This window comes from Loxodonta africana, chromosome 25 (genome assembly GCF_030014295.1).
Source record: "Loxodonta africana isolate mLoxAfr1 chromosome 25, mLoxAfr1.hap2, whole genome shotgun sequence".
Lineage (NCBI taxonomy): Eukaryota > Metazoa > Chordata > Mammalia > Proboscidea > Elephantidae > Loxodonta > Loxodonta africana.
Window position 1 is genome coordinate 9401485 of NC_087366.1, and position 27373 is coordinate 9428857.

The 27373-nt window shown below is 35.8% G+C and overlaps 1 long non-coding RNA gene across 1 annotated transcript; it reads left to right on the forward strand.

Annotated features, from left to right (window-relative positions):
• The first annotated feature begins 17191 nt into the window (after positions 1 to 17191).
• On the forward strand, positions 17192 to 27008 carry LOC135228648 (uncharacterized). The gene is made up of 3 exons (XR_010319368.1): positions 17192 to 17384; positions 18499 to 19273; positions 22361 to 27008. It is a non-coding gene; the product is annotated as an uncharacterized LOC135228648 (long non-coding RNA).
• The last annotated feature ends 365 nt before the right edge of the window (positions 27009 to 27373 follow it).

The window sequence follows — 27373 nt, forward strand, 5'->3', positions numbered from 1 at the left end:
TTATGTTGTGATGATATGGGGAAGAACCAGGAAAGTCATTTGTATTACAAATATTTAAGTTGATTATCTTACATAAAGTATACTCTAAAATTTTTTAAATGTGATACTGATTTTTTTTTTCCTGAAACTAAGAGAAAATCATTATAAATTTGCTGGTCTCTTTTGTGTAATAGAAATTAACTGTTGATTGCCAGTAGCAATCTATTAGTAGAGCAATGGAATGAATAATAAATAGTATAGCATAGAGGTTAAAGCCTTGAACCAGACTAAACTGATTGGAATCCCAGTTCTAAAATGCACTACTTGTGTGACCTTGATAAATATTTTAACTTCACCTAGTTTTCTCATCCATAAAGGAAAGTGATACAAGAACTTACTTCATATGATTATTGTGCCATTTAAGTCCGTGTGTATATGTACGTAGGAAAACCTGGTGGAGTAGTGGTTAAGAGTTCAGCCGCTAACCAAAAAGCCAGCAGTTTGAATTCACTGGGCACTCCTTGAAACCCTGTAGAGACAAAGACCGAGTGTTTATTAGAATGACTAGCATGTGGTAACGCTAAGTTAGTATTAGCTATTATTGCAAACCCTCACCTCTCCCATCTCAAATCTCCCCTTAAAGATGCATGGAAATCACCTTTTTGAAAATTGATATTTGAAAATGGTCTCTGTTGTGTAAAATTGTCGCTGAAAAAGGACAAATATTGTATAAGACCACTATTATAAGAACTTGAGAAATAGTTTAAACTGAGAAGATAACATTTTTTTGTGGTTACGAGAAGGGGAAGGGAGGGAGAGTGGGAGAGGGGGATTCACTAATTAGATAGTAGATAAGAACTACTTTAGGTGAAGGGCAAGACAGCACACAACACAGGGGAGGTCAGCACAATTGGACTAAACCAAAAGCAAAGAAGTTTCCTGAATAAACTGAATGCTTCAAAGGCCAGCATAGCAGGGGCAGGGGTCTGGGGACCATGGTTTCAGGGGACATCTAAGTCAATTGGCATAATAAAATCTATTAAGAAAACATTCTACATCCCACTTTGAAGAGTGGCATCTGGGGTCTTAAACGCTAGCAAGCAGCCATCTAAGATGCATCAATTGTTCTCAACCCACCTGGAAAAAAGGAGAATGAAGAACTCCAAGGACACAAGGCGATCACAAGCCCAAGAGACAGAAAGGGCCACATGAACCAGTGACTACATCATCCTGAGACCAGAAAAACTAGATGGTGCCTGGCTACAACCAATGACTGTCCTGACAGGGAACACAACAGAGAACCCCTGAGGGAGCAGGAGAGCAGTGGGATGCAGACCCCAAATTCTCAAAAGACCAGACTTAATGGTCTGACTGAGACTAGAAGGACCCTGGTGGCCATGGCCCCCAGATATTCTGTTGGGCCAGGAGAGGAACCTTTCCTGAAGCCAACTCTTCAGACATGGATTGGACTGGACAATGGTTTGGAGAGGGATGCTATTGAGGAGTGAGATTCTTGGATCAGGTGGACACTTGAGACTATGTTGGCATCTCCTGCCTGGAGGGGAGATGAGAGAGTGAAGGGGGTTAGAAGCTGGCAAAATGGACATGAAAAGAGAGAGCGGGGGGAGAGAGTGGGCTGTCTCATTAGGGGGAGAGTAATTGGGAGTTTGTAGAATGGTGTATATGGGTTTTTGTGTGAGAGATTGACTTGATTTGTAAACTTTCACTTAAAGCACAATAAAAATTATTTAAAAAATTGTTGCTGAAAACAATATAAGTAATGTTTTTCATTTCTACCTTTAAAATTTGAAAACATAATTTTATAACCTTTTTAAAATTACCCAGATGTTTTATAGGATTTGGAAACCATTTGTTAAAATATAAACATAGTAAAATACCAATAACATTACAAGAATAGTGGATTAACAAGAGATATATATATCTTCTGGCTAAAATTCAAAGCTTTTGTATTATTGATAGAAATTGAGAAACATGATTCAGAAGACATTTCAAAGCTATGCTTATTCCACTTGCATCTCAATGATATTTTTCTTGTGATAACCAGTAAACTAACAATCAGATATTCGAAATTCTAATGAAAAATGGCAAATGAATATGTATATCTATATTAAATGGAAACATATACAGTCACAAAGCTAACACTAATATCTTATTTTTTTATATTTTACTTTAGTGAAAGCCAAAAAGGGCTTTAAGCTGTTAATTAATCAAGTCATATCACTTAAAATATTTTGTAATCTTTATTATAACCTTTGAAAATCTCTTTATTTTGGCACATTTTATTGTCTGTAACCTTGCAGGAAAATAATACATATATATCATTTATAAACATATAGAGATGTAATATGGTGCTCAAAATATTTTTTAATAGTATGGGACTTATGTTAATGATGATCGTAGATTTTGGAGTCCAGGGTGATGTATTAAAATAATTTTTGAAAGCATGTATTGTCAACAACTTTCTTTTTTAATAAAATTTGGCTGGGAATATACACTAAACTAATTTTGGTTATCTCTAGTGATGGTTTAAAGGGAACTTCCATTCCTACTGTGGTGTTGAGTTGAGGGATTAGATTTAAAAAATTTAGAATTAAAATCAAATGGAAACTTTCTAGTATTTATGTATAAGCAGTGAACTTTTTAAGTTCTTAGCTCGATGTTTTTTATTTGACCCCTTCCTGTTTGGACCCTGACCTCCCACACTTAAGCAGAATTTCACTAAACTCATCAAAACCCCCAAGACACACAATTATTCCTCATGATTTTTAGGCTTGCTTGTGTTTTCATCACGCCTTTTCTTTCTTCTTCTCATCTTGATGAATTCTTACTAGGTTTTCGAGACTTAGCTTTAATTTTACTCCTGGAGACACTAGCAAATGGATAAAGATACATTTACAAGATTTTGGATATTAAAGTCAGACGAAATTGACATCAACTAAAAAAGTCTATTAATATAGACACGTTTATGAAATGATATTTTATTTAGCTATTACAAAATGAGACTGTGGCATGAGTGTTAACTAGGAAAAAAATATTCACGACAAGTTGTGAAGAGAAATACACAAGCTGCAAAATAAGGCATCACGCGATTCCATTACAGCTGGCTGTATAAGTGTGTGCGTGTCTGAGTGTGAATAAGAATAATTCAGAAAGAATACATGGAAAAATTGTAAAATGTGCTTTCTTCTGGATGTCAGGGATAAGAAATTATAAAAGAGTTATTCAATTACCTCTTTTTTTTTTCTTTTAATCTTCAAAAACTGAAGGAAAAATAAGGGTGGTATCAAAAGTTGTTTTATTTAATAAACATTTTACTTCAGAATAATTTTACATTTATAGAATGATTATTATAATAGTACAGTGATTTTCCTTCATGCCACATCTAGCTTCCTCTATTATTATCTTAAATTAGTATGGTATATAAGTCAAGATTAATAAACTAATATTGACACATTGTTATTAACTAAAGTAAATACTTTATTCAGATTTTCCTAGTTTTTACCTAATGTCCTTTTTCTGTTCCAGGATTCCATCTAGGATTTATTAAATTTAGTCATCACGTCTCCTTAATCTCCTCTTGGCTGTGACAGTTTCTTAGACTGCCCTTGTTTTTTATGACATTCACCGTTTAGTCAAATGAATGACTGTATGAATGGAATTTGTGTAAAAGTCTGTTTCATCACATTCCTTTTGACTATATTTTCTTCAAAACCATTCCATTACCTTAACTTGGCTTCCTAAGAAAGTTTTCTTTGATAGGAAGTGAATACATTAATAGAAACAAGAGGAAGATCATTTAGGGAGCCATAATTCCCAAGGAAAATGAATATATTCACCTTCTCTTTAATAAATTAGTGTTCTATGGGTTTGGTTAGTCTATGTCAAGCTGATAGGGCTTAATAAAACCTGGAATCATGGAAAAAGAGATCTGGAACTGGAGTAATTAATCCCAAGACCCTTAAGGACAGTGATACATATCAATAAAGGAAATACTTTTTTAGGTAATCTAAGATTTGCAAATCTAAGCTATATTATTCACTATTACCTCTCATCATTTACTAGGGGGCATACTGACCTCTGCATATTGGCAACGCACAAAATGCAACATAACTAACATTGTTGTTGATAGCAGCCATCGAGTCAGTTCCTACTCATAGGATGCTATGTACAACAGAATGAAACACTGCCCTGTCTTGTTCTATCCTCACAATCGATGCTATGTTTGAGCCCGTTCTTGCAGCCACTGTGTCAATTCATCTCATTGAGGGTCAGCCTCTTTTTCACTGACCCTCTACTTCACCTTTTCGAGGAACTGGCCCCTCCTGATAACACGTCCAAGGTATGTGAGAGGAAATCTCTCCATCCTTGTTTCTGATGAGCATTGTGGGTGTACTTCTTCAAGACAGATTTGTTACTTCTTTTGACAGTCCATGTTACAGTCAATATTCCTCCCCAACACCATAATTCAAAGGCAGCAATTCTTTGATTTTCCTTATTCATTGTCTAGCTTTGGCTATTGAAAACACCATGGCTTGAGTCAGGCACACCTTAGTCCTCAAAGTGACATATTTGTTTTTCAACACTTGACAGAGGCCTTTTGCAGCAGACTTTCCCAATGCAATAATACATCATTTGGTTTTTGACTGCTGCTTCCATAGGCATTGATTGTGGATCCAAGTAAAATGAAATCCTTGACAACTTAGTATTTTCTCTATTTATCATGATGTTGCTTAATGGTCTAGTTGTGAGTATTTTTGTTTTCTTTATGCTGGGTTTTAAGGCATACTGAAGGCTATAGTATTTGAGCTTCATCAGAAAGTGCTTCAAGTCATCTTCCCTTTCAGCAACCAAGTTTGTGTCATCTGCATATTACAAGTTTTTAATGAGTCTTCCTCCAAACCTGATGCACTGTTCTTAATATAGCCCAGCTTCTCTTATTATTTGCTCAGCATACAGATTAAATAAGTATGGTGAAAGAATACAACTCTGATGCACACCCTTCCTGACTTTAAACCATGCAATACCCTCCCTGTTTGAATGGCTGCCTCTTGGTCTAAGTACAGATTCCTCATGAGCACCATTAAGTGTTCTAGAATTCCCACTCTTCACAATGTTATCCATGATGTGTTATGATGCACACAGTTGAATGTCTTTCAATAGCCAGTAAAGCACAGGCAAACATCTTTCTGATATTCTCTGCTTTCAGCCAAGATCCGTATGACATTAGTAATGATATTCTTCCTTCCATGTCCTCTTCTAAATCTGGCTTGAATTTCTGGCAGTTCCCTGACAATGTGCTACTGCAACTACTTTTGAATGATCTACAGCAATAATTTTACTTGTGTGTGATATTAACGATATCATTGGATAATTCCCACAATTTATTGGCTCACTTTTCTTTGGAATGGGCACAAATATGGGTTTCTTCCAGTCATTTGGCCAGGTAGCTGTCTTCCTAATTTCTTGGCATAGATGTGTATGCACCTCCAGCTCTGCATCTCTTTGTTGAAACATCTCAATTGGTATTCTTTCAATTCCTGGAGTCTTGTTTTTCACCAAAGCCTTCAGTGCAACTTGGACTTTTTCCTCCACTAACGTTGGTTCTTCATCCTATGTTACCTTCTGAAATGCTTGGACATCAACCAACTTTGAAAGATGCAATCAGCTAAATGGATTATTCACATAATTGCTATTGGTACTAATTAAGATGAAAATTAATTTCATGACCTGGTATGAGAAAATATCTAATCACATAAATTATCATTGTTATAGAAAACTTTTTTGCCTTAGGAAGCCACATCTTGAAATGGAGGGAATAAACCATCTTATAAAAATTATTTTACATAGCCATCTAGTTAGTGTCTGTGAAAATAAGTGAAGTGCTTTATAGGATTTTATATGACAAATACTTGGGTTAACAATGATATAAGGTTACAATCCAGAATATTTTTTCAAACTCTTTTTTTAAAGCAAGTGGAAAACTAGCTAATTATATGCAACATGGAAATCTTGAGCTTTTATTATTGGCAGTTAAATTATTTAAATATTTAGATAAGTAAGAAGTCTCCACTAATTCTGTAAAGTTGTCAGTTTCTAAGTGGATATAAGGCAATTCAAACTAGAAGTGAAGTTTTAAAGATCTCACTTAGAAAAAAAGCTTCATTTATAAAGCATCCAGTTACTTATTAACTATCAGTTGAATATCCCTTTGTGCTGTACAGTAGAAAGGTAAAACACAAAACCCGAACCAAACCTGTTGCCTTCCAGTCGATTCTGACTCACAGCGACCCTATAGGACAAAGTAGAACTGCCCCATAGGGTTTCCAAGGAGTGCCTGGTGGATTAGAACTGCTGATCTTTTGGTTAGCAGCCATAGTGCTTAACCACTACACCACCAGGGTGTCCAACAGTATACATTAAAAACCTATTTCTTTTCTGTAATGATAATACAGAGATAGATGTAGTAAGGTCCTTGCTCTCAGGAGAATATAATCCAGTCACATGGACAAATTCTTTCAACATAAAGTGTTAAGTGACAAAATCAAGCCACAAACATGATTATAAGAGAGTACAAAGCAAATTGTACATGAAGGTTGTACTGAGTATTTGCCAGATGTTAGGCAAGTTATATGAATTATCAAATAAAATGGTCAAACTTCATAGGGAAGATAAAAGTTGTCTCCCTGTTTTAAGGATAAGAAAACAGATGCTTAAAGAAGTAGTTTGCCCAATATATTGATATTAATTGTTAGAGCCAGGGTTTGAACCCAGACACTCTGATGTCTAGAGCACCTGTACTCCACATTTATCTCTAATAGTAAAGGAATAGTTCACAGAGGAACATACCTGGGATCAAATTAAGGTTGCTCCACAGTAGCAACTAAAAGTAGGGGAAATGGCAGGAGAATATCAAGATATTTGAAAAAAAAATTAATCTCAATGTTAAATATTAACAATATAGAAATTTAAATTTGTTCCTGTTGTTAGGTGTCATCGAGTTGGTTCTGACTCATAGCAACCCTATACCACACAGGGTTTCCAAGGAGTGGCTAGTGGATTTAATGTGCTGACTTTTTGGTTAGCAGCCAAGCTCTTAGCCGCTACAGCATCTTCTGCAAAATACAACAACACTGCTAAAACTCTATTCTAGATGGATTTTATTTGAAATTTTAAATCACAACAAAACAAAAGCTGCTTTAACTTCTTTTATAGCTCTGTAAGAGAAGTTGCTCAGAATATTAGGTTATTTTAAGAAATTTGTGCTTGAGGTGATATTAAGGAGTGATAACAACATGTTCCTGGCATACAGAGAATAAAATTAAGTCGGATAATGTTATCTTAGAAATTCTTAGAAGTAAGCAAAGAGTAATTCAAGAAAAACATGCTCAATCAAAATTTAGAACTAGAAGTAAACAGACCATGAATGAAAATAACAGAGAGGGTATATGTAATCTCTCTGTACTTTGTGCTCAATTTTTCTAAAAATCTAAACCTGCTCTAAAAAATTAAAGCCTATTAATCAAAAAAAATATAACAAAGAGATCTGCATAACAGCAATATATTGCATATTAAAATGCAAAAAGAGAATATTTAGCTTTTTTGATTGCATGAAACAAATATTACTTTCATTCTTTTGAAGAAAGACTGTATAGTATTCAAATGAAGGAGTCCAGGACATTGCTCATACATGATAATAGGAAAAAACAAAATAGGAAATAAGAACTGCCCTTTTCTGGTCCAGGACAACTGCATCACTGTAAAACTCCTGCTAGGAAATGGCAGGGAGGGCCTTCTGCATGAAACAAAGAGAAGAGAGGCAAAGTTTCTGATGTTGTGTACAAATGTGTGCAGGATATTGATCCAGCATATGCTTGTCTTTCCCCTACTGCCATAGTCACAGTCAGTGTGATGGATTCAGTAAGTAGACACATTGTCTCATTTCAGCATCTCTGCATGAATACATTTCTGGACAGAGACAGCAGAATTCATCCATTTACTGGTAGTTTAGAAACATAACAGGGATTGCAGGGTTATGTCAACCAGCCGATTCAATGTTTCTCCTTGCACTTAATTTCTTAAGGAGAATCATTTCTTCCCCAATTGTGGAGAAGAGAATAATTTTCAGGATTTATATCTGTCCTTTCCTTGAGGAAAACGTAGATGGCAACAGTTATTCCCACTTGTTGTTGTTACTAGATGCTGTTTAGGCGGTTCTGATGCATAACGACCATATGCACAACAGAACGAAACACTGCCTGGTCCTGCTCCAACCTCACAATTGTTACTATGCTTGAGCCCATTATTGCAGCCATGGTGTCAATCCATCTCATTGAGGGTCCTCCTCTTTTTCACTGACCCTCTACTTTACCAAGCATGATGTCCTTTCCTAGGAACCAATCCCTCCTGATAATATGTCCAAAGTGTGTGAGACATAGTCTCCCATCCTTGCTTCTAAGGAGCATTCTGGTTGTACTTCTTCTAAGACAGACTTGTTCATTCTTCTGGCAGTCCATGGTATACTGAATATTCTTTGTCAATGCCATAATTCTAGGGCATCAACTCTTCTTTGGTCTTCCTTATTCACTGTTCAGCTTTCACATGCATATTAGGCAGCTGAAAACACCATGGCTTGGGTCAGGCACAGCTTAGTCCTCAAGGTGACATCTTTGTTTTCAACACTTGAAAGAGGACTTTTGCAGTCAAGTTGCCCAATGCAATGTATCTATGATTTCTTGACTGCTGCTTTCATGGGTGTTGATTGTGGGTCCAAGTAAAATGAAATCCTTGACAAACTCAATCTTTTATCATGATGTTGCTTAATGGTCTGGTTGTGAGGATTTTTGTTTTCTTTATGTTGCGGTGTAATCAATACTGAAGGCTGTGGTTTTCAATCTTCATCAGTAAGTGCTTCAAGTCCTCTTCGCTTTCAGCAAGCAAGGTTGTGTCACCTGCATAACACAGATTGTTAATGAGTCTTCCTCCAATCTTGATGTCCCATTCTTCTTCATATAGTCCAGCTTCTTGGATTATTTGCTTGGCATACAGATTGAATAGGTATGGTGAAATGATACAACCCTGGCACACACCTTTCTTGACTTTAAGGCATGTGGTATCCCCTTGTCCTGTCCGAACAACTGCCTCTTGATCTATGTGCAGGTACCGCATGAGCACAATTAAGTGTTTTGGAATTCCCATTCTTGGCAAAGTTATCTGTAACTTGTTATCAGGCACAGAGTCAAATGCCTTTGCATAGTCAATAACACACAGGTAAACATCTTTCTGGTAGTATTCTCTGCTTTCAGCTAGGATCCATCTGACATCAGCAATGATATCCCTGGTTCCATGTCCTCTTCTGAATTCAGCTTGAATTTCTGGCAGTTCCCTATTGATATACTGCTGCAGCAACTTTTGAATAATCTTCAGCAAAATTTTACTTGTGTGTGATATTAATGATATTGTTCAATAATTTCTGCATTTAGTTGGATCAACTTTCTTGGGAATAGGCATAAATATAGATCTCTTCCAATTAGTTGCCCACATAGCTGTCTTCCAAATTTCTTGGCATAGATGAGTGAACACATACAGCTCTGCATTGTTGGTTGAAACATCTCAATTGGTATTCTGTCAATTCCCTGAGCCTTGTTTTTTGCCAATGCCTTCCGTGAAGCTTGGACTTCTTCCTAAAGTACTATCGGTTCCTGATCATATGCTATCTCTTGAAACAGTTGAACGTCCACCAATTCTTTTTGGTATAGTGACTCTGTATACTTTCCATCTTCTTTTGATGCTTCCTGCATTGTTTAATATTTTCCCCATAGAATCCTTCAATATTGCAACTCAAGGCTTGGATTTTTCCTTCAGTTCTTTCAGCTTGAGAAATGCCAACTTCGTTCTTCCCTTTTGGTTTTCCATCTCCAGGTCTTTGCACATGTCATTATAATACTTTGTCTTCTTGAGATGCCCTTTGAAATCTTCTGTTCAGCTCTTTTATTTCATCATTTCTTCCTTTTGCTTTAGCTATTCTACCTTCAGGAGCAAGTTTCAGAGTGTCTTCTGACATCCCTTTTGGTCTTTTCTTTCTTTCCTGTCTTTTTAATAACCTCTTGCTTTCTTCATGTTTGTGTCATTCCACAGTTCTGGTCTTTGGTCATTAGTGTTCCAGTATCAAATCTATTCTTGAGATGATCTCTAAATTCAGGTGGGATATACCTAAGGTTTTACTTTGGCTCTCATGGACTTGTTCTAATTTTCTTCAGTTTCAACTTAAACTTGTATACGAGCAACTGACGGTCTATTCTGTAGTCAGCCCCTGGCCTTGTTCTGACTGATGATATTGAGCTTTTCCATAGTCTCTTTCCACAGATGTAGTCAGTATGATTCCTGTGTATTCCGTCTCCAAGTTCCAGGTGTATAGTCACTGTTTATGTTGGAGAAAAAAGGTATTTGCAATGAAGAAGTCATTGGTCTTGTAAAATTCTATCATGTGATTTCAACTACTGATCCTTCTTTGCTGCCAACTTTCCCGTTCCAATTACCAGTAATTATCAATGCATCCTAACTACATGTTGGATCAATTTCAGACTGCAGAAGTTGGTAAAAATCTTTAATTCCTTCATCTTTGGCCTTAATCGTTAGTGTGTAAATTAGAATAATAGTTGTATTAACTGGTCCTATCTTTGACAGCATTGTACTTCAGGGTAGGTCTTGAAATGTTCTTTTTGAGGGTGAATGCAATGTCATTCCTCTTTAAATTGTCGTTCTTAGCATAGTAGACCATATCATTGTCCAATTCAAAATGGCTAATACCAGTCCATTTCAACTCACTAAAGCCTAGGATATCCATGTTTATGTGTTCCATTTTATTTTTGATGATTTCCAATTTTCCTAGGTTCATGCTTTGTACACCCCATATTCTGATTATTAATGGATGTTTGCACAGTTTCTTCTCATTTTGTGGCATGCCACATCGGTAAGTGAAGGTTCCAAAAGCTTGACTCCATCCATGTCATTAAGGTCGACTCTACTTTGAGAAGGTAGCTCTCCCCCAGTTGTCTTCTGAGTGCCTTCCAACCTGAGGGGCACTATATCAGACAATGTTTTGCCGCTATTCATAAGGTTTTCATTGGCTAGTTATTTTCAGAAGTAGATCACCCGGTCATTCTTCCTTATCTATCTAAGTCTGGAAGCTCAGCTGAAACCTGTCCGCCATGAGTGACTGTCATGTATTGAATTGTGTCCCCCCAAAATATGTGTCAAATTGGTTAGGCCATGATTCCTAGTATTGTCTGGTTGTCCTCAATTTTGCGATTGATGTGATTTTCCTACATGTTATAAATCCTAACCTCTGCCTGTGGTTAATGAGGCAAGATTAGATTATGTTAAAGAGGATTAGGGTGGGATGTAACACCCTTACCCAGGTGTTTCCCTAGGGTGTGACCGGCCTAACATTTTATCTCTCAAGAGATAAAAGGAAAGGGAAGCAAGCAGAGATGTCAGGACTTCATACCATCAAGAAAGCACTGGAAGCAAAGTGTGTCCTCTGGACTTGGGGTTCCTGCACAGAGAAGCTCCTAGTCCAGGGTAAGATTAATAACCAGGACCTTCCTCCAGAGCCAAGAGAGAAAGCCTTCCCCCAGAGCTGATGCTCTGACTTTGGACTTCTATCCTACTAGACTGTGAGAGAATAAACTTGTTTGTTAAAGCCATCCACTTGTAGTGTTTCTGTTATAGAAACTAAGACTGTGACCCTGCTGGTATTTCTACACCGGTGGCATAGCTTCCTGCATCACAGTAACACACATCACCCCACAGTGCAACAAACTGACAGACACATAGGTGTAGACATATATAGCCACTTGCATTTCTACAATAATCCAGACAGCTTCTCCATTTCAGGGCTTTGAACATGATATTATTTATTTCAAGAAAAATTTCTGTCTCATATCCGTTCAATTCAAAACAGTAATTACCCATAAGGTTTGACAGGAAATGGTGGGAGACAAAATTGAGACAGGATAAATTAGCTTGCTACTCTAATCCTTACTATATTCCCCATTCCCACTTTGTACTTATAATTTCTTTCTATTCAGTTTTCCCTATTAATTATCTATGGAGCCCTTGTGGCACAGTGCTTAAGCATTTGGCTCCTAACAAAAGGTCAACAGTTCGAATCCACCAGCTGCTCCTTGGAAACCCTATGGAGTAGTTCTACTCTATTTATCTGTAGGCTCTAAAGTTTCTGGACTTGAACAGAAATTGTAAAACTTAGTCTCTCTAGGTGAAAATTAAATTTTAATAGATCCAAATTATGTAGATCACTGCTACTCAAATTTTAATGAGAATGTAGACTTGTTAAAATTCTGTTTTTGATAGAGTAGGTACAGTTGGGGACTGAGATCCTCATTTCTAACAAGTTTCAAGTGATACCAATGCTTCTGCTCCAAGGGTCATACTTTAGCAAGGATTTAGAGTAATTTTTCTCAAGTTTGGTGATTTAAGATTCCCCATAAATAATAGTTAAATATTTATGAGCCCCATGAACAAAGATTCTAATCCATTAGATCTGAGATGGGGCGTGGGTATCTACTTTTTAAAAAACTTCTATTTCTGGATTAAAATTAGAGGAAAACTATAAATGCTTATTCAATTAGAGATTAGACTTATCACCACCTGGTTCCATTTATATAAATAATACAATGAAGAAGGATACATTTCAATATCACAGAGATAGATACTGACATATTGAGATAATATTCTCCCTTAGCTCCCTCTGTCTATGTAGTGAATTTGTAATGGCTGCATGCATTCTAATGCAGGGATTTAACTCAACTTATATAGTCATTCTTTTAAGGTTGGACATTTAGGGCATTCTCAATATTACACTATTTAAAAACAAAAACTGGCAATAAACATTGCTTTTTAAAAGTATATTGAATTAAAATGGAGTCATTGTAGTGGATTAGATTACCAGAGAAAAATCCAGAGAGTGATACAAAAAGAGGGCCTGGGATAAGGCTTCAGTATTGTCAGCATTTAAAGGGAGACCGAGAAAAAATTGTCAGAGAAATCAGACAAAATCAGTTGAGCGTTACATTTTGGTTGGCAAAAGAAGGGTATATGAGAATGGAAATCCCATTCACATTCCCTTAAATGTTGGCCTTGAGGGGAATTTAATTCCTTCTCTAATGGTGGCAACTTTTTTCTCCCTTTTTTTCTATAAAGACTTTCATTATTTACTATCAGATTACTTCTTACACAAGTTGACTACATTTTTCATCTAGCTAATTTTTGAAAGGCCTTTTAGTTGTTAGTCATCCAAGCCTCTGTCCTATCTATGATATATTCTTGCACTCAGTCTTCTTATAAGTGAAAATAAAAATACTTATTTAGAAATCATGACATCTTTACAGGTAACTTAGAAATTAGAAGTGTCTATAGAAAGCAGGCATCAGCAGAAAAGCAAACAGCTCTAACAAGTCCATCTTTAGTTTAATAGAAATCACAACTGAAAAGAAAATGAGAAAGATCATTATACAGTCCCATAGAACAGATCTTTTGCTTTTCATGAAATATTTACCCTTGGTGAAAGAACCAGGATACTGATAGATACCAATAACACAAAGAAATAATAAGCCTTTTATAATTCTTGGAGTAGAGTTCTCCCAGCACAGGAGGCATATTTTATTACATGTTACTAATAGATATGCAGAGACATCATTCACAAAAAGCAACAGTTCACTAGAGGAGAATGGTCATGCTAAGGGGCTCACAAGTTCTTTTTTTCTGTTTCTGCCCACATCTGCTACATTTCTGCATGAAATTTATGTTCCCACTCCTTGTACAATAAGTAATTAAATTTCAAGCAACTGGTTCATATTTTTAAGCTGCAAAATGAGTTCAATATATAATTTTTGCTTAAACTGTATTTTATTTGTTTTCCATATAATTAATATATGCACATAGTTAAAATCTAAGAGTACAGTCTTATAATAAATGACTACAGCCCACTCTGCAACTCCAGTTACTCTTTTAAAAAGACAGCCATGTTTAAATCCTAGCTAAGTTTTAAAGTCTAAATCAACAATGCTTATATTACTAACAAAAAAACAAAACTCATAACCACCCTATACATTACCAGAATTGTTAACTTAGCTATTTTAGGCACTATCTGTTAACTGACTTAAGCTACTTCTTACCTGATCTTTCCACATCCTTCCAGTATACTTAGATATGTTTTAATTATTTTGTCAGTTAATTTTGCAAATAATAATTTTTTTTTTTAAATTTTTACATTTTCTTTGTTTGATCAACTTTAAAGAGAATACGTTGTTGTCATTAGGCACTATTGAGTCAATTTTGATTCATAGCAACCCCATGTGACAGAGTAGAACTGCCCCATAGGGTTTTCTAGGCTATAATCTTTATAGGAGTAAAACACCAGGTCTTTCTCCCTTGGAGCTGTTGGGGGGGTTCAAACCACCAATCTTTTAGTCAGCAGCTGACCGCTTAACTGTTGTGCCACCAAGGTCCTAAAAGGGATATATTTGTTCCTTATTTTATTGGGTAGGATATTTATTCATACTACAAGATTAGCATTTGAAATATGTAGCAACCTGTATAACCAGGTGCTGTTTAGAATGGACTCTGAATTCTTGACTAATCAGGGAAAGACCTTGAACAGCCTTACGGTGGGTGTACCCTCCACACTTCTTTTGGTATGCCTCCTCACTTTAGAACTCCCAACCTCACTCATTTCCATTTTTTTCTTTAACATTTGGAAAATTGATTATTTTTTGTGCTCTTTTGAATCTCTAATTTGATATCTACATTTCGTCCATAAGAGTACTTTTACAAACAGGCACATGCCTGGGTCCTGACTCTTAGCATCCTAATTTAATTGCTTTGGGGCCAGAGCTAAGAACCACTGGTCTATAATTCAATTCTCCATTGTGGAACTGAATAAACAGTGTTTCCAATACCCTTTATGTAAAGGGTATTCACAGCCACATACATTTCCTCATGTGGAGGGAGATATGTGTGTGTTTCTTTATGTGTGTATGTTCATTATTTGATTTTATTTTGTATTTAGTTTTTCTTAGTCATCTAGTGTTGCTGTAACAGAAATAACACAAGTGGATGTCTTTAACAAAGGGGAATTTATTTCTTCACAGTAAAGCAGGCTAAAAGTCTAAATTCAAGGCATCAGCTCCAGGAGAAGACTTTCTCTCTCTGTTGGCCTTCTCATCAATCTTCCCCCAGGCAAGCAGCTTCTCTTTACAGAGACCCCGGGTCCAATGGATGTGCTCTGCTCTTGACACTGCTTTCTTGGTGGTTTGAAGTTACCCCTCTCTACTCGCTTCCCTTTCCTTTTCATCTCTTGAGAGATAAAAGATGGTGCAGGCCACACCCCAGGGAAACTCCCTTTACATTGGATCAGGGATGTGACCTGGGTAACGGTATTACAATCCCACTCGAATCCACTTTAACATAAAATTACAATCACAAAATGGAGGACAACCACACAATACTGGGGATCATGTCCTAACCAAGTTGACACATATTTTTAGGGGGCACAATTCAATTCATGACACAATTAATGTGTTTTCAAAATTCCATGTAATCAGCTAAGCTATTGAGACATTTTGTTTTGCTTTGTTTTCTGCTGGAGCTCCTATTAACTATTGTTCCAGTCCACTAAATATTCCCATATAAAAATGTAATATTTTGATTGATTGGATGGAGAATTATTTACAGATAATCTTCTGTTCTTTAGAAATATGAAGGTATTGTTCAATTATCCAATTATGCTGAAGAAAAATTTAGTGTGATCTTGGTCTTCTGCTAAAAAAAAAAAAAAAGCTGCCATCGAGTCTATTCTGACTGATAGCCACCCTACAGGACAGAGTAGAACTGCCCCATAGGGTTTCCAAGGAGCAGCTGGTGGATTATAACTGCTGAGCTTTTTGTTAGCATCCATAGCTTTTAACTACTACACCAACAGGACTACAATGTAGGGAACAAAAACACATCATTAGTGTTATAAAATTCATGAACTATTTCAATGTGTATGCATGAAGAAAAGGTCTTTGTCCTTTGAACTTGGAAATCTCTTGAAATCTAAAAACAGTTACAGCTTGAAAAGTACTATGGATTGTCCTCTCCTTCATCTGCTTCAATTTTCTCTCTTTTTCTAATATTTTTATTTGTAATATGTGACTGATTTGGATGGTTTGAAGAGGATTGATTTATAGATCCATTTGCTTATTTTCAGTTAAACCTCAATTTACATTCCCACCCGTCTACCACTTATTACCCTCTACAACCCACTGCCTGAGGGTTTTGAGTCCTGAGTCTCAGGGCTCTCCAGGAACAGTTCCAGTCATCCTCCATTGTAATGCCCTTCTTATGTACTATAAAGTTTCATCCATTTTTCTTCATGAAATACCAATCTTCCAAAAGTTTTCTGTGTTAGTCATGCATGTTGACAGTTTAATCTACAAAGGACCTCTCTCCCATTTTGACTTTTTTCTTTCTTCCTCCCTTCCTCCTTCCGTCCTTCTCTTCCTTCCTTCCATCCTTCTTTATTTCCTTCCTTTCTGTCTTCCTTTATTATACTTATCCCCCTTTTCCCCTCCTTTCCTCACCTTTTCCCTCTCCACCTCCTCTTCTCCTTCTTCTTCTTTACTCCCCATTAATGGCTTATTGACAGATTCTTAGGAGTAAAAGGGAATAAATCCAGGTAATTCTCCTGTTATGTTTGAAGAGCAGCCAATTTATTCTAAAAAGGTTCATCATGGCATTGATCATTTCTTTATTTTAAATAATCTTTTTTTTTTAATTTTAAATATTATTATACAAGAATAATAATGATGGGCTTGTTATAAACTGAGAAATTATACCAGACAGAATGTGTTAGAATTCTTACATATTGGGCAAAGTAATAAATAGTAGTAATAAATATAATTTATTAAATTACTATAATAAATAATAGTAATAAACTATAGATAACTATAAACTACTAGATTCCCTTAGATTTCTTTCTTGTATTCTCTTGTCTTTTTTTGTTGTTCGTTTCCTGAAGTTTCTGAATTACTCTTTCTTCCTTATATAGCTTATATGCAGCCACACTTACTGAGCTCTTCTCTACTACTTATTTTGCAAATTCTACACTTGAGATTTTGAATTCTTTTTGGGGGAGAGACATAAATACATTTTTTTCATGTTCCATGTTCAAGGTGATCAGCATACATTTTATTTAATGTGACTGAAGTATCTAATGTGGATACATAAAAAAAAGGATACATACAAAAGGATAATTAAAAATAGAATGAGAAACCCTGGATGTCAATGGTGAAACTGCCATACATATGGTCCTGTGATTTTGGGTAAGTTATTAACACTCTCTGAAACACATATTAGAGATTTGTAAAATAGAACTTACAGCATATCCTCACCGGATATTTTATAAAAAAGATCTAGAAATCTTAAAAGTGCATCAAATGCACAACATAAATAAACAATCTAAAATAACTTCATGTGAATATTGATTTTATTTTTAAAATGAACACTCTGTGGTGTAGTCCATAAGAAATGATCTAAAAAGTCAGAAAATGAATTTGACAAACTTCCCTTTTACTAGGAATCACTTCTTTAAATTTGAAGGTGCTTCCTAGAAAAGTGCTGAAATAATTTAAATTATTTTCCTCCCATATACTGTGACGGGTCTGAAAATTGTTGCATTGATCTGCAGGAGTTCTGTGTGTTCTATAAGCTATTAGATTAGACAATGCAAAAATATAAATCTTGAGAGGATTTTAAATGGAAACACAAAAAACTTACTTTATATGTTTACTACTATAACCAGAATTGTTTAGCTGATTAATTAGGTCTTCAATATACGCATTTATTTTATTTATATACTCTACTTTTGAAATAGTGTTTATGAAGGTTTTTTTTTCTTATGCAGATCAAATCATGTGTATAAAACAGTGGTACAGAGAGGAAGAACAACAGTATTTCAGCTGAATGATTTTCAGTTAATCAGCCCAGGAGGAGAGGATATGAATTGGAAATTCATTGGTTCAGAGAATATCTGATGAGTTTTGACAGAAAACCTAATGTCTACTAAACATTTTTAGCACCTGACTCAGAGACTGTGAAAGCAAATACTTACCTTCTAATCAAATATCACAGATCTTATTATTAATAAGTAGTTTTTCTTCTTTACAGTACTGTAGTATTTCAGAATATTTGTTGCTATAGTTCATTTTAAAGATAACAGCACAGCTTCAAGGTAGTTAGGTGTAATTCATATCAAAATCTAAAGTCTAATACCATTATTGGTCCAATTATAATTTAATTTCACCCAGATTTCATTAAATTTAATGTCATATACAGCAAATACATTTTTAATTGTACTCTTGTTATTATGTCAAGAGAGCTCAAACAGTTGTTTAGAACCCAATTAACAAAACAAATCCATAGAATAACTCTTCTCAGGTAACACAGGTGGAGAGGACTCGAAGCACTTGCTGATGGAGGTCAAAGACCACAGTCTTCAGTATGGATTGTACCTCAACATAAAGAAAACAAAAATCTTCACAACTGGACCAATAAACAACATCAGGATAAATGGAGAAAAGATTGAAGTTGTCAAGGATTTCATTTTACTTGTATCCACAATCAACACCCAGGGAAGCAGCAGTCAAGAAATCAAAAGACACATTGCATTGGGCAAACCTGCTGCAAATGAACAATTTAAAGTGTTGAAAAGCAAAGATGTCACCTTGAAGACTAAGGTGCTCCTGACCCAAGCCATTGTATTTTCGATAGCATCATATGCATGCAAAAGGTGGACCATGAATAAGAAAGACTGAAAAAGACTTGACTCCTTTGAATCATGGTGTTGGTGAAGAATATTGAATATACCATGGACTGACAAAAGAACAATCAAATCTGTCTTGGAAGAAGTACAAGCAGAAAGTTCCTTAGAAGCAAGGATGGCGAGACTGCATCTTACATACTTTGGACATGTTGTCAGGAGGGAATAATCTCTGGAGAAGAACATCATGCTTGGTAAAGTACAGGGTCAAGGAAAAAGAGGAAGACCCTCAACAAGATGGACTGACACAGTGGCTGCGACAATGGGCTCAAGCACAACAACCATTGTGGGCATGGTGCAGGATTGGGCAGTGTTATAACACACAGGGTCACTATGAGTAGAAACTGACTCGATGGCACCTAACAACTAACTAACAACAACAGGTAACACAAGGTAAGATAGCTCTCAAGAATCTAATAAAATTTACAAAAAGAACTGTGTCATAATATCAGCAATATGAGATTGAAATAATTTAACTCCCCAAATGAATAATGAGTCTTGATGAATACCAAAAAGTGTCAAGACTAGGTAGAAATATATTTTTGATCCCTAAGAATGATCTCTCTAATAATGGACCCAAAAAAGATCTGCTTAAGATCATGTTATTTTACGTTATGATTTTTAATAACACACATTCAGTTAGACTATCCTACTTATATTTTATTGCTCCTAAAAGTGTTGGCATATAAGGTCAGTCAAAGATGAGCCATGGTAAAATAAAGGTTGGGTAAGCCTCAGTCTCACAGACTCAGGGGATAAGGGTAGAAGTTTGTCTCAGCATCTGTGGGTTCCACAGAATATCGTTAACACCCTTTTCCTCCTGGGGGTATCAACTATACAGAAATTACCATAGTGGGTATTTTGACTTTTTATGAGATACCTGGATATAGCTGTGCTTCTTGTCAGTCACCAACAGATGTGCCCATGTGTTTCACTCTTAATTTAATTCCATCAATCAGACATATTCTAAACCACTTGTGCCATAATCACCAAATGTGATAAATTTAGATTTCAACTAACTGCAGCAATAGTCTAATAACTATCTTAAGAAGTCTCATTCTAAAAATGGTCTCGGATAGATTATCTGGATATTTTCATCTGTGAAGGCAAGAATTTCAGAATACAGCAAGGTAAAAAAAACTGGCAAAACGATATCTGAAAGATTAATAATATCTGCATTTACAATTATTCCTTAAAGAGGTGACTTTAGACCTAATTCATAAATATCTTCAACAGATAATCTTTCGTGTTCTTTCACATTCTGGTTATTCTGTAATTGAGATGAATCTCCTTGAAATTTTGGAAAACACATGCAAGAGATGGTAGAGCTTTATTCATTCTGGGCCCCTGAATAACTGCATGGAGGAAGTTGCCTCACTGTTTGGTTCATCCATTCAGTATCCTTAGAAAAAAAAAAAAAAAAAAGAGGAGTGAGAAATTAACCATAGTTGGGTTAAATCGCTAATATGTTGTAGTTTATTTATTATACTTTTGCTCCAACTAATAAGATCCTAATAAAAAGAAAAAAGAAAGAAAAAAATAGATAGTCATGTATCAAAAAGCCCATGGTAATCAACTTTGTAGGTAGTGGCAGAAGTTTAGATACAAGATTATATCTTCCAATAGAAGAATGGTTCTGTAAATTATATCAATGCCATGTAATAGGTTATTCAACACAATGAGATAAATGATTTGGAAAATAGATTTAATTAAAAAGAGAACAAGTGTTGTTATATGCTTATGTAAGCAAGCTAAATATTAAAAATGATCACATCAGGGCATATAAGGGAGGGTAACTGACTTGACACATTGAACATTTTCATAAAAATCTATAATAAAAAAGTAACTTTCCAGTGATTGGTCAATGCCTATATTCTTTCATTCTCCTGCTAATCTGCATACAAACCTGTAAATGCTGTAGAGTTGAGCCCAATTCATAATGACCCTATAGAATTCCAATATTCTGCAACACATTAGTTTATATGCATATAGCTTTGCAAGAGACAGTTTAAACAAAGTAAGCAATGTGATTATAACTTGTCTTGTTTTTATTCATGTATATATTGCCTTTAGGTAATTTTGCTAAAATTTGTTTTCAGTAAAATTAGGTAATTTTCTAATTAAATATCCTTTAAATCCTAACAAAAATTAAGTTGTAAGACCTGAGCTTAAAGTATGTAGTTCAAGTTTCTGTAGGTGAAGAAGTCAATGATAATAATAAAAAAAAAAAAAATTTTTTTTTGAAGAAGTCAATAATAGCCTCCATTAATTGCATATGTTAGTAAAATTGTAATTTTATAGTTAGCTGAAAATAATATATAATAAGCCATGTTAAAAATAGTAAAATTCTGAATAAATACACTTATTCATGATTTATAGTATGAAAAAGTACATTTAGTTTTATAAAATTTCAACTAGTTAAACCATAGGGCCATGCCTAACTGGTTTTACAATATATATTGGTGCATTTTAACTGAGAGCAAAATAATAATTTAAATCAAAATACACAAACTCTATCTTCCCTTTCTGAATGCAAATATTGCCTTTTCTTCTTATTGTAAACATAATATAATAAATATATTGTAAATATATTCATTTCTCAATTAACATGCCTACTTAAAATAGCAATTTAGATTGGGGACACTATTGTTCTTGTAGTTATTAAACTCTTTTGACGGTCTTTAGGCTGAGTCTGGTATTTTATAACAAAATTTTCCAAGAAAGCATTTCAGAAACAAAATTGCAATTATAAATTAAATATTTTATATTCACAACCTCCTTGCCTGTTTTTCTTTTTGGTTTCTACCAGCCCTTAAAAATATTGTTTCTACTGACAGTGACTTTGCCTTATATAATGCAGTAGGTCACTTGCCTTAAAATTTGAGACATTCAACAGGCTCATTTGCTTGAAAATATATTTTCATGCTATTGTAGCTGTTAAAACCAAAGAAACCAAACTCACTGCCGTTGAGTCGATTCTGACTCATAGCGACCCTATAGCTGCCTTCAAGCCCACCCCAGACTCCAGGTTGACCCCATGCACGATAGAACAGAATTATGTTCTATTGTGTGATGGTTGTGGATCAGACCATAAGATCCACAAGGTTTTCACTGGCAGATTTTCAAAAGTAGATCTCCAGGCCTTTCTTCTTAGTCCATCTTAGTCTTGAAGCACTGCTGTTCAGCATATTAGCAACAAACCACAACTGACACTTGGGGGATGCATTGGTCATGAGTAAAAACTAACTCTTCTGCATGGAAGGCAAAAGTTCTACCACTGGAGCACTACTGCCCCCATTTCAATTTCTTAATTGTTGTTTACTCAGATCCCTAAATTCCTGATATCTATACCAATGAAATCACCCCTATGCGTAATGCATCATTTGCAGCAAATGAGAATTAAAAGGGATATGTTTTGATTTGTAATATTAACATGCAAATAGAAATAAACTCTGCAAGCTTTTTTTTTTTTTTTTTTAGTATATGATAGATCAATGATCATAAAATGGGACAGTGAGTTAATACGTTTTGAAGAAGTTTAAGAAGGCTGTGTGCTTTCCTTTGTGGGAAGGGCCATCACATGTGAACAAATGAATAACCAAGGCACTGCAGTTAAACAGATGGGAGTTTGAAAGAATGACAAAGATGAGTATTGACCTTTTTATCTCTGCTGTTGTTTTTACCAATTACAATTTAGATATTTTAAGTGCGTATTTTAAAATGTTTTAATATTATTACCTAATACATGTTGAATATTTACTATGTGCTTGGGGCTTGACAGCCCCACACCTCTGTCAGTTTGTTATATTGTGGGGGCTTGTGTGTTGCTCTGGTGCTGGAAGATATGCCACCAGTATTGAAATACCAGCACGGTAACCCATGGTAGACAGGTTTCAACTGAGCTTCCAGACTAAAACAGAACTAGAAAGAAGACCTGGCAACCTATTTCAGGGGAAAAAAAAAATTAGCCGGTGAAAACCTTATGAGTATCAGCAGAACATTGTCTGATATAGTGCCAGAAGATGAGTGTCTCAGGTTGCAAGGTGCTCAAAATACAACTGGGGGAAAGGTACCTCCTCAAAGCAGAGTTGATCTTTATGATGTGGATTTCAGAGGGTGGTTCAAGAACACAAAGTATTATAATGACGTGCAAAGATCTGGAGTTAGAAAACCAAAAGGAAAAAACACTCTGGGTATTTCTCAAGCTGAAAGAATTGAAGGAAACATTCAAGACTCTAGTTGAAACAGTGAAGGATTCTATGGGCAAAACACAGAACGATGCAGAAACATCAAAAGAAGACAGGAGGAATACACAGATTCACCGTACCAAAAAGAATTGGTCGACATTCAACAATTTCAGGAGGTAGCATACACTAAGAACTGATGGTACTAAAGGAAGAAGTCCCAGATACACTCAAGACATTGGTGAAAAAGAAGTCTCCAGGAATTGAAGGAATACCAATTGAAATACTTCAACAAACTGATACAGAGCCAGAAGTGCTCACTTGTCTATGCCAAGAAATTAGGAAGACAGATACCTGGCCAAATGACTGAAAGAGATCCATATTTTTGCCTATTCCAAAGAAAGATGATCCAACCAAATGTGGAAATTATCAAACGATATCATTAGTATCACATACAGGTAAAATTTTGCTGAACATCATTCTCAAGGGGTTGCAGCAGTACATTGACAGGGAACTGCCAGAAATTCAAGCGAGATTCAGAGGAGGACATGGAACAAGGGAAATCATTGCTCGTGTCTGATGGATCCTATTTAAAGGCAGAGAATACCAGAAAGATGTTTATCTTTGTTTTATTGACTATGAAAACGCATTCAACTGTGTGAATCATATTGAATTGTGGATAACATAGCCAAGAACGGGAGTTCCAGAACACTTAATTGTGCTCGTAAATAACCTGTGCATAGATCAAGTGGCAGTTGCTTGAACAGAACAAAGAGATACTGCATGGTTTAACATCAGGAAAGGTGCATGCTTTCACCGTAGTTATTCAAACTGTATGCTGAGCAAAAAATCCAAGAAGCCAGGCTATATGAAAAACAATGTGGCATCAGAATTGGAGGAAAACTCATTAACAACCTGCAATATACAGATGACACAAGCTTGCTTGCTGAAAGTGAACAGGACTTGAAGCACTTCCTGATGAAGATCAAAGACCACAGCCTTCAGTGTGGATTGCACTTCACCATGAAGAAAACAAAAATGCTCACAACTGGATCAATAAACAACATCTAGATAAATGGAGAAAAGATTGACGCTGCCAAGGATTTCATTTTACTTGGATCCACAATCAATGCCCATGGAAGCATCAGTCAAGAGATCAAACGATGTATTGCATTGGGCAAATCTGGTGCAAAGGACATCTTTAAAGTGTCCTAAACAAAGATGTCACTTTAAGGATGAAGTGTACCCGACCCCAGCCATGGTGTTTCCAGTTGTGTCATATGCATTCAAGAGCTGGGCATTGAAAAAGGAAACCAAGGAAGAAATGATGCCTTTGGATTACGGTATTGGTGAAGAATATTGACTATGCCATGGACTGCCCAAAGAACAAACAAATCTGTCTTGGAAGAAGTACAACCAGGCTGCTCTTTAGAGGCAAGGATGGAGAAACTTCAGTTTACATACATTGGACATGTTGTCAGGGGGGATCAGTCCCTGGAGAAGGATATCATGCTTGGAAAAATAGAGGGTTGGCAAAAGAGACGAAGACCCTCAGCAAGATGGTTGAGGAAGTGGCTGCAACAATGGGCTCAGGTATAACAATGATTTTGAGGATGGCGCAGGACTGGGCAGTGTTTTGTTTATTGTACATGGGGTCACTGAGTCAGAACTGACTTGAGGGCCCCTAACAACAACAACAACAACAATGTACATGGCATGTATTTTTCAGTTTAATATTAACTAATATAATCTTCATAGATTCCCTTTTTCTTGAGGAAAAAAATCAAGATTATATGAGCAGCTTAAGTCAGGATGTCTTAAGTCAGAATTTCAACCAACTCTTTAAAATTTCATTGTGTATGTTTTTAATAAATTATTTTACAAAGTAGAGAGTAATTAGGATTCTGTTATCAACTTACTGAAATGCAACTATAAAAAATTACTATAAATTAAATTTTATTTAATTAAAATCCTTTTTTACATTAACTGAGCAATCTGGGACAAAATCTAAAGAAATCAAGACTGACGCTATGTTTGAGAATAAACAGATGCAAGAAAATTAAAAAAAAACACCTCGTCATTGGGTATTTTTTATTGGATATTAATTAATAAAATCTGAAAATACCAAAGTAGAACAAAGATATCAATAATAAGACTAAAGTCTGAACTAAAATTTTTACAGCATTATTGAGGTATATTTGGCACTCAATAAACTGAGTAAAATTAAAGTGTAGTCTTTAATAAAAAAAAGTCTTTAATAAGTTCTGACATATACATATACCCCTGAAATTACTACCTAAATCGAGAAATCAAGCATATTCATGACCCCTATGAATTTTCTCCTGATCTTTTGTAATCCCTTGCTCCTAACCAACCCCGCCATGTAAAGAATCATTAATTTCTGTCATTGTAGATTAGATTTTATTTTTTAGAAAACTAATACAGGACGTACTTTTTTCAAGAGTGGGCGTTACTTCTTTTACTCAGCATAATCATTTTGTGATCCATCCATGTTGTTGTATTTCATTCTTTTTTATTACATTCAATTATAAGGTAAACCACAATTTATTTATGCATTTGCCTGTTAATGGAAATTTGAGTTATTTCTAGTTTTGGGCTTTTACAGTTAAAGTGGTAGGGTCATTTGTACACATGTCTTTGTGGGGCAATATGGTTTTTATTTATCCATTATTTATATATGTAGCAAGATGAATAATGGTTGGATCATATTGTAGATGTATGTTTAAAAAAAAAAACTTCCTAAGAAACTGCTAAATTCTTTCCCAAAGTAGTTGTACCATTTCACATTAACATCTAACATATAAGAGTTCCAGTTCTACACATCCTTGTCAACACTTGGGATAGTCAGCATTTTTAATTTTAGCTGCTCTAGATGCTTGGCAGAGTACAGGGTCAGCAGAAAAGATGAAGACCCTCAACGAGGTGGATTCACACAGTGGCTGAAACAATGAGCTTAAGCATAACAACAATTGTAAGCATGGCTCAGGACCAGGGAGTGTTTCGTTCTGTTGTGCATGGGGTTGCTATGAGTCGGAACCAACTCAATGGCACCTAACAACAACAACAGGTGGTTTTCACTTTCATTTTTTACTTGATGTCAAGCATCTTTTCATGTGATATATTGCAATCCAAATAACTTCTGCAGTTTCATTAAAAAATTTCTTCTTATTTAAAATTGGGTTATTTGTGTCATTGAACTACAGGTGAGATACAAGTCCTTTGTTGATAACATTATAAAAATATATGTTCTTCCAGCCTGTGGCCCATCTTTTCATTTCTTTTTTTTTTAAATAATTTTTATTGAGCTTTAAGTGAACGTTTACAAATCAAGTCAGTCTGTCACATATAAGCTTATATACACCTTACTTCATACTCCCACTTACTCTCCCCCTAATGAGTCGGCCCTTACAGTCTCTCCTTTCGTGACAATTTTGCCAGTTTCTAACCCTCTCTACCCTCCTATCTCCCCTCCAGACAGGAGATGCCAACACAGTCTCAAGTGTCCACCTGATACAAGTAGCTCACTCTTCATCAGCATCTCTCTCCAACCCATTGTCCAGTCCCTTCCATGTCTGATGAGTAGTCTTTGGGAATGGTTCCTGTCCTGGGCCAACAGAAGGTTTGGGGACCATGACCGCCAGGATTCCTCTAGTCTCAGTCAGACCATTAAGTCTGGTCTTTTTATTAGAATTTGGGGTCTGCATCCCACTGATCTCCTGCTCCCTCAGGGGTCTCTGTTGTGCTCTCTGTCAGGGCAGTCATCGGTTGTGGCCAGGTACCATCTAGTTCTTCTGGTCTCAGGATGATGTAAGTCTCTGGTTCATGTGGCCCTTTCTGTCTCTTGGGCTCATAGTTATCGTGTGACCTTGGTGTTCTTCATTCTCCTTTGATCCAGGTGGGTTGAGACCAATTGATGCATCTTAGATGGCCACTTGTTAGCATTTAAGACCCCAGACACCACCTTTCAAAGTGGGATGCAGAATGTTTTCATAATAGTTTTATTTTGCCAATTGACTTAGAAGTCCCCTTGAGCCATAGTCTCCAAACCCGCGCCCTTGCTCCGCTGACCTTTGAAGCATTCAGTTTATCCTAGAAACATCTTTGCTTTTGGTCCAGTCCAGTTGAGCTGACCTTCCATGTATTGAGCATTGTCCTTCCCTTCACCTAAAGTAGTTCTTATCTACTAATCACTAAATAACCCTCTCCCACCCTCCCTCCCTCCTCCCCTCATAACCACAAAAGTATGTGTTCTTCTCAGTTTACACTATTTCTCAAGATCTTATAGTAG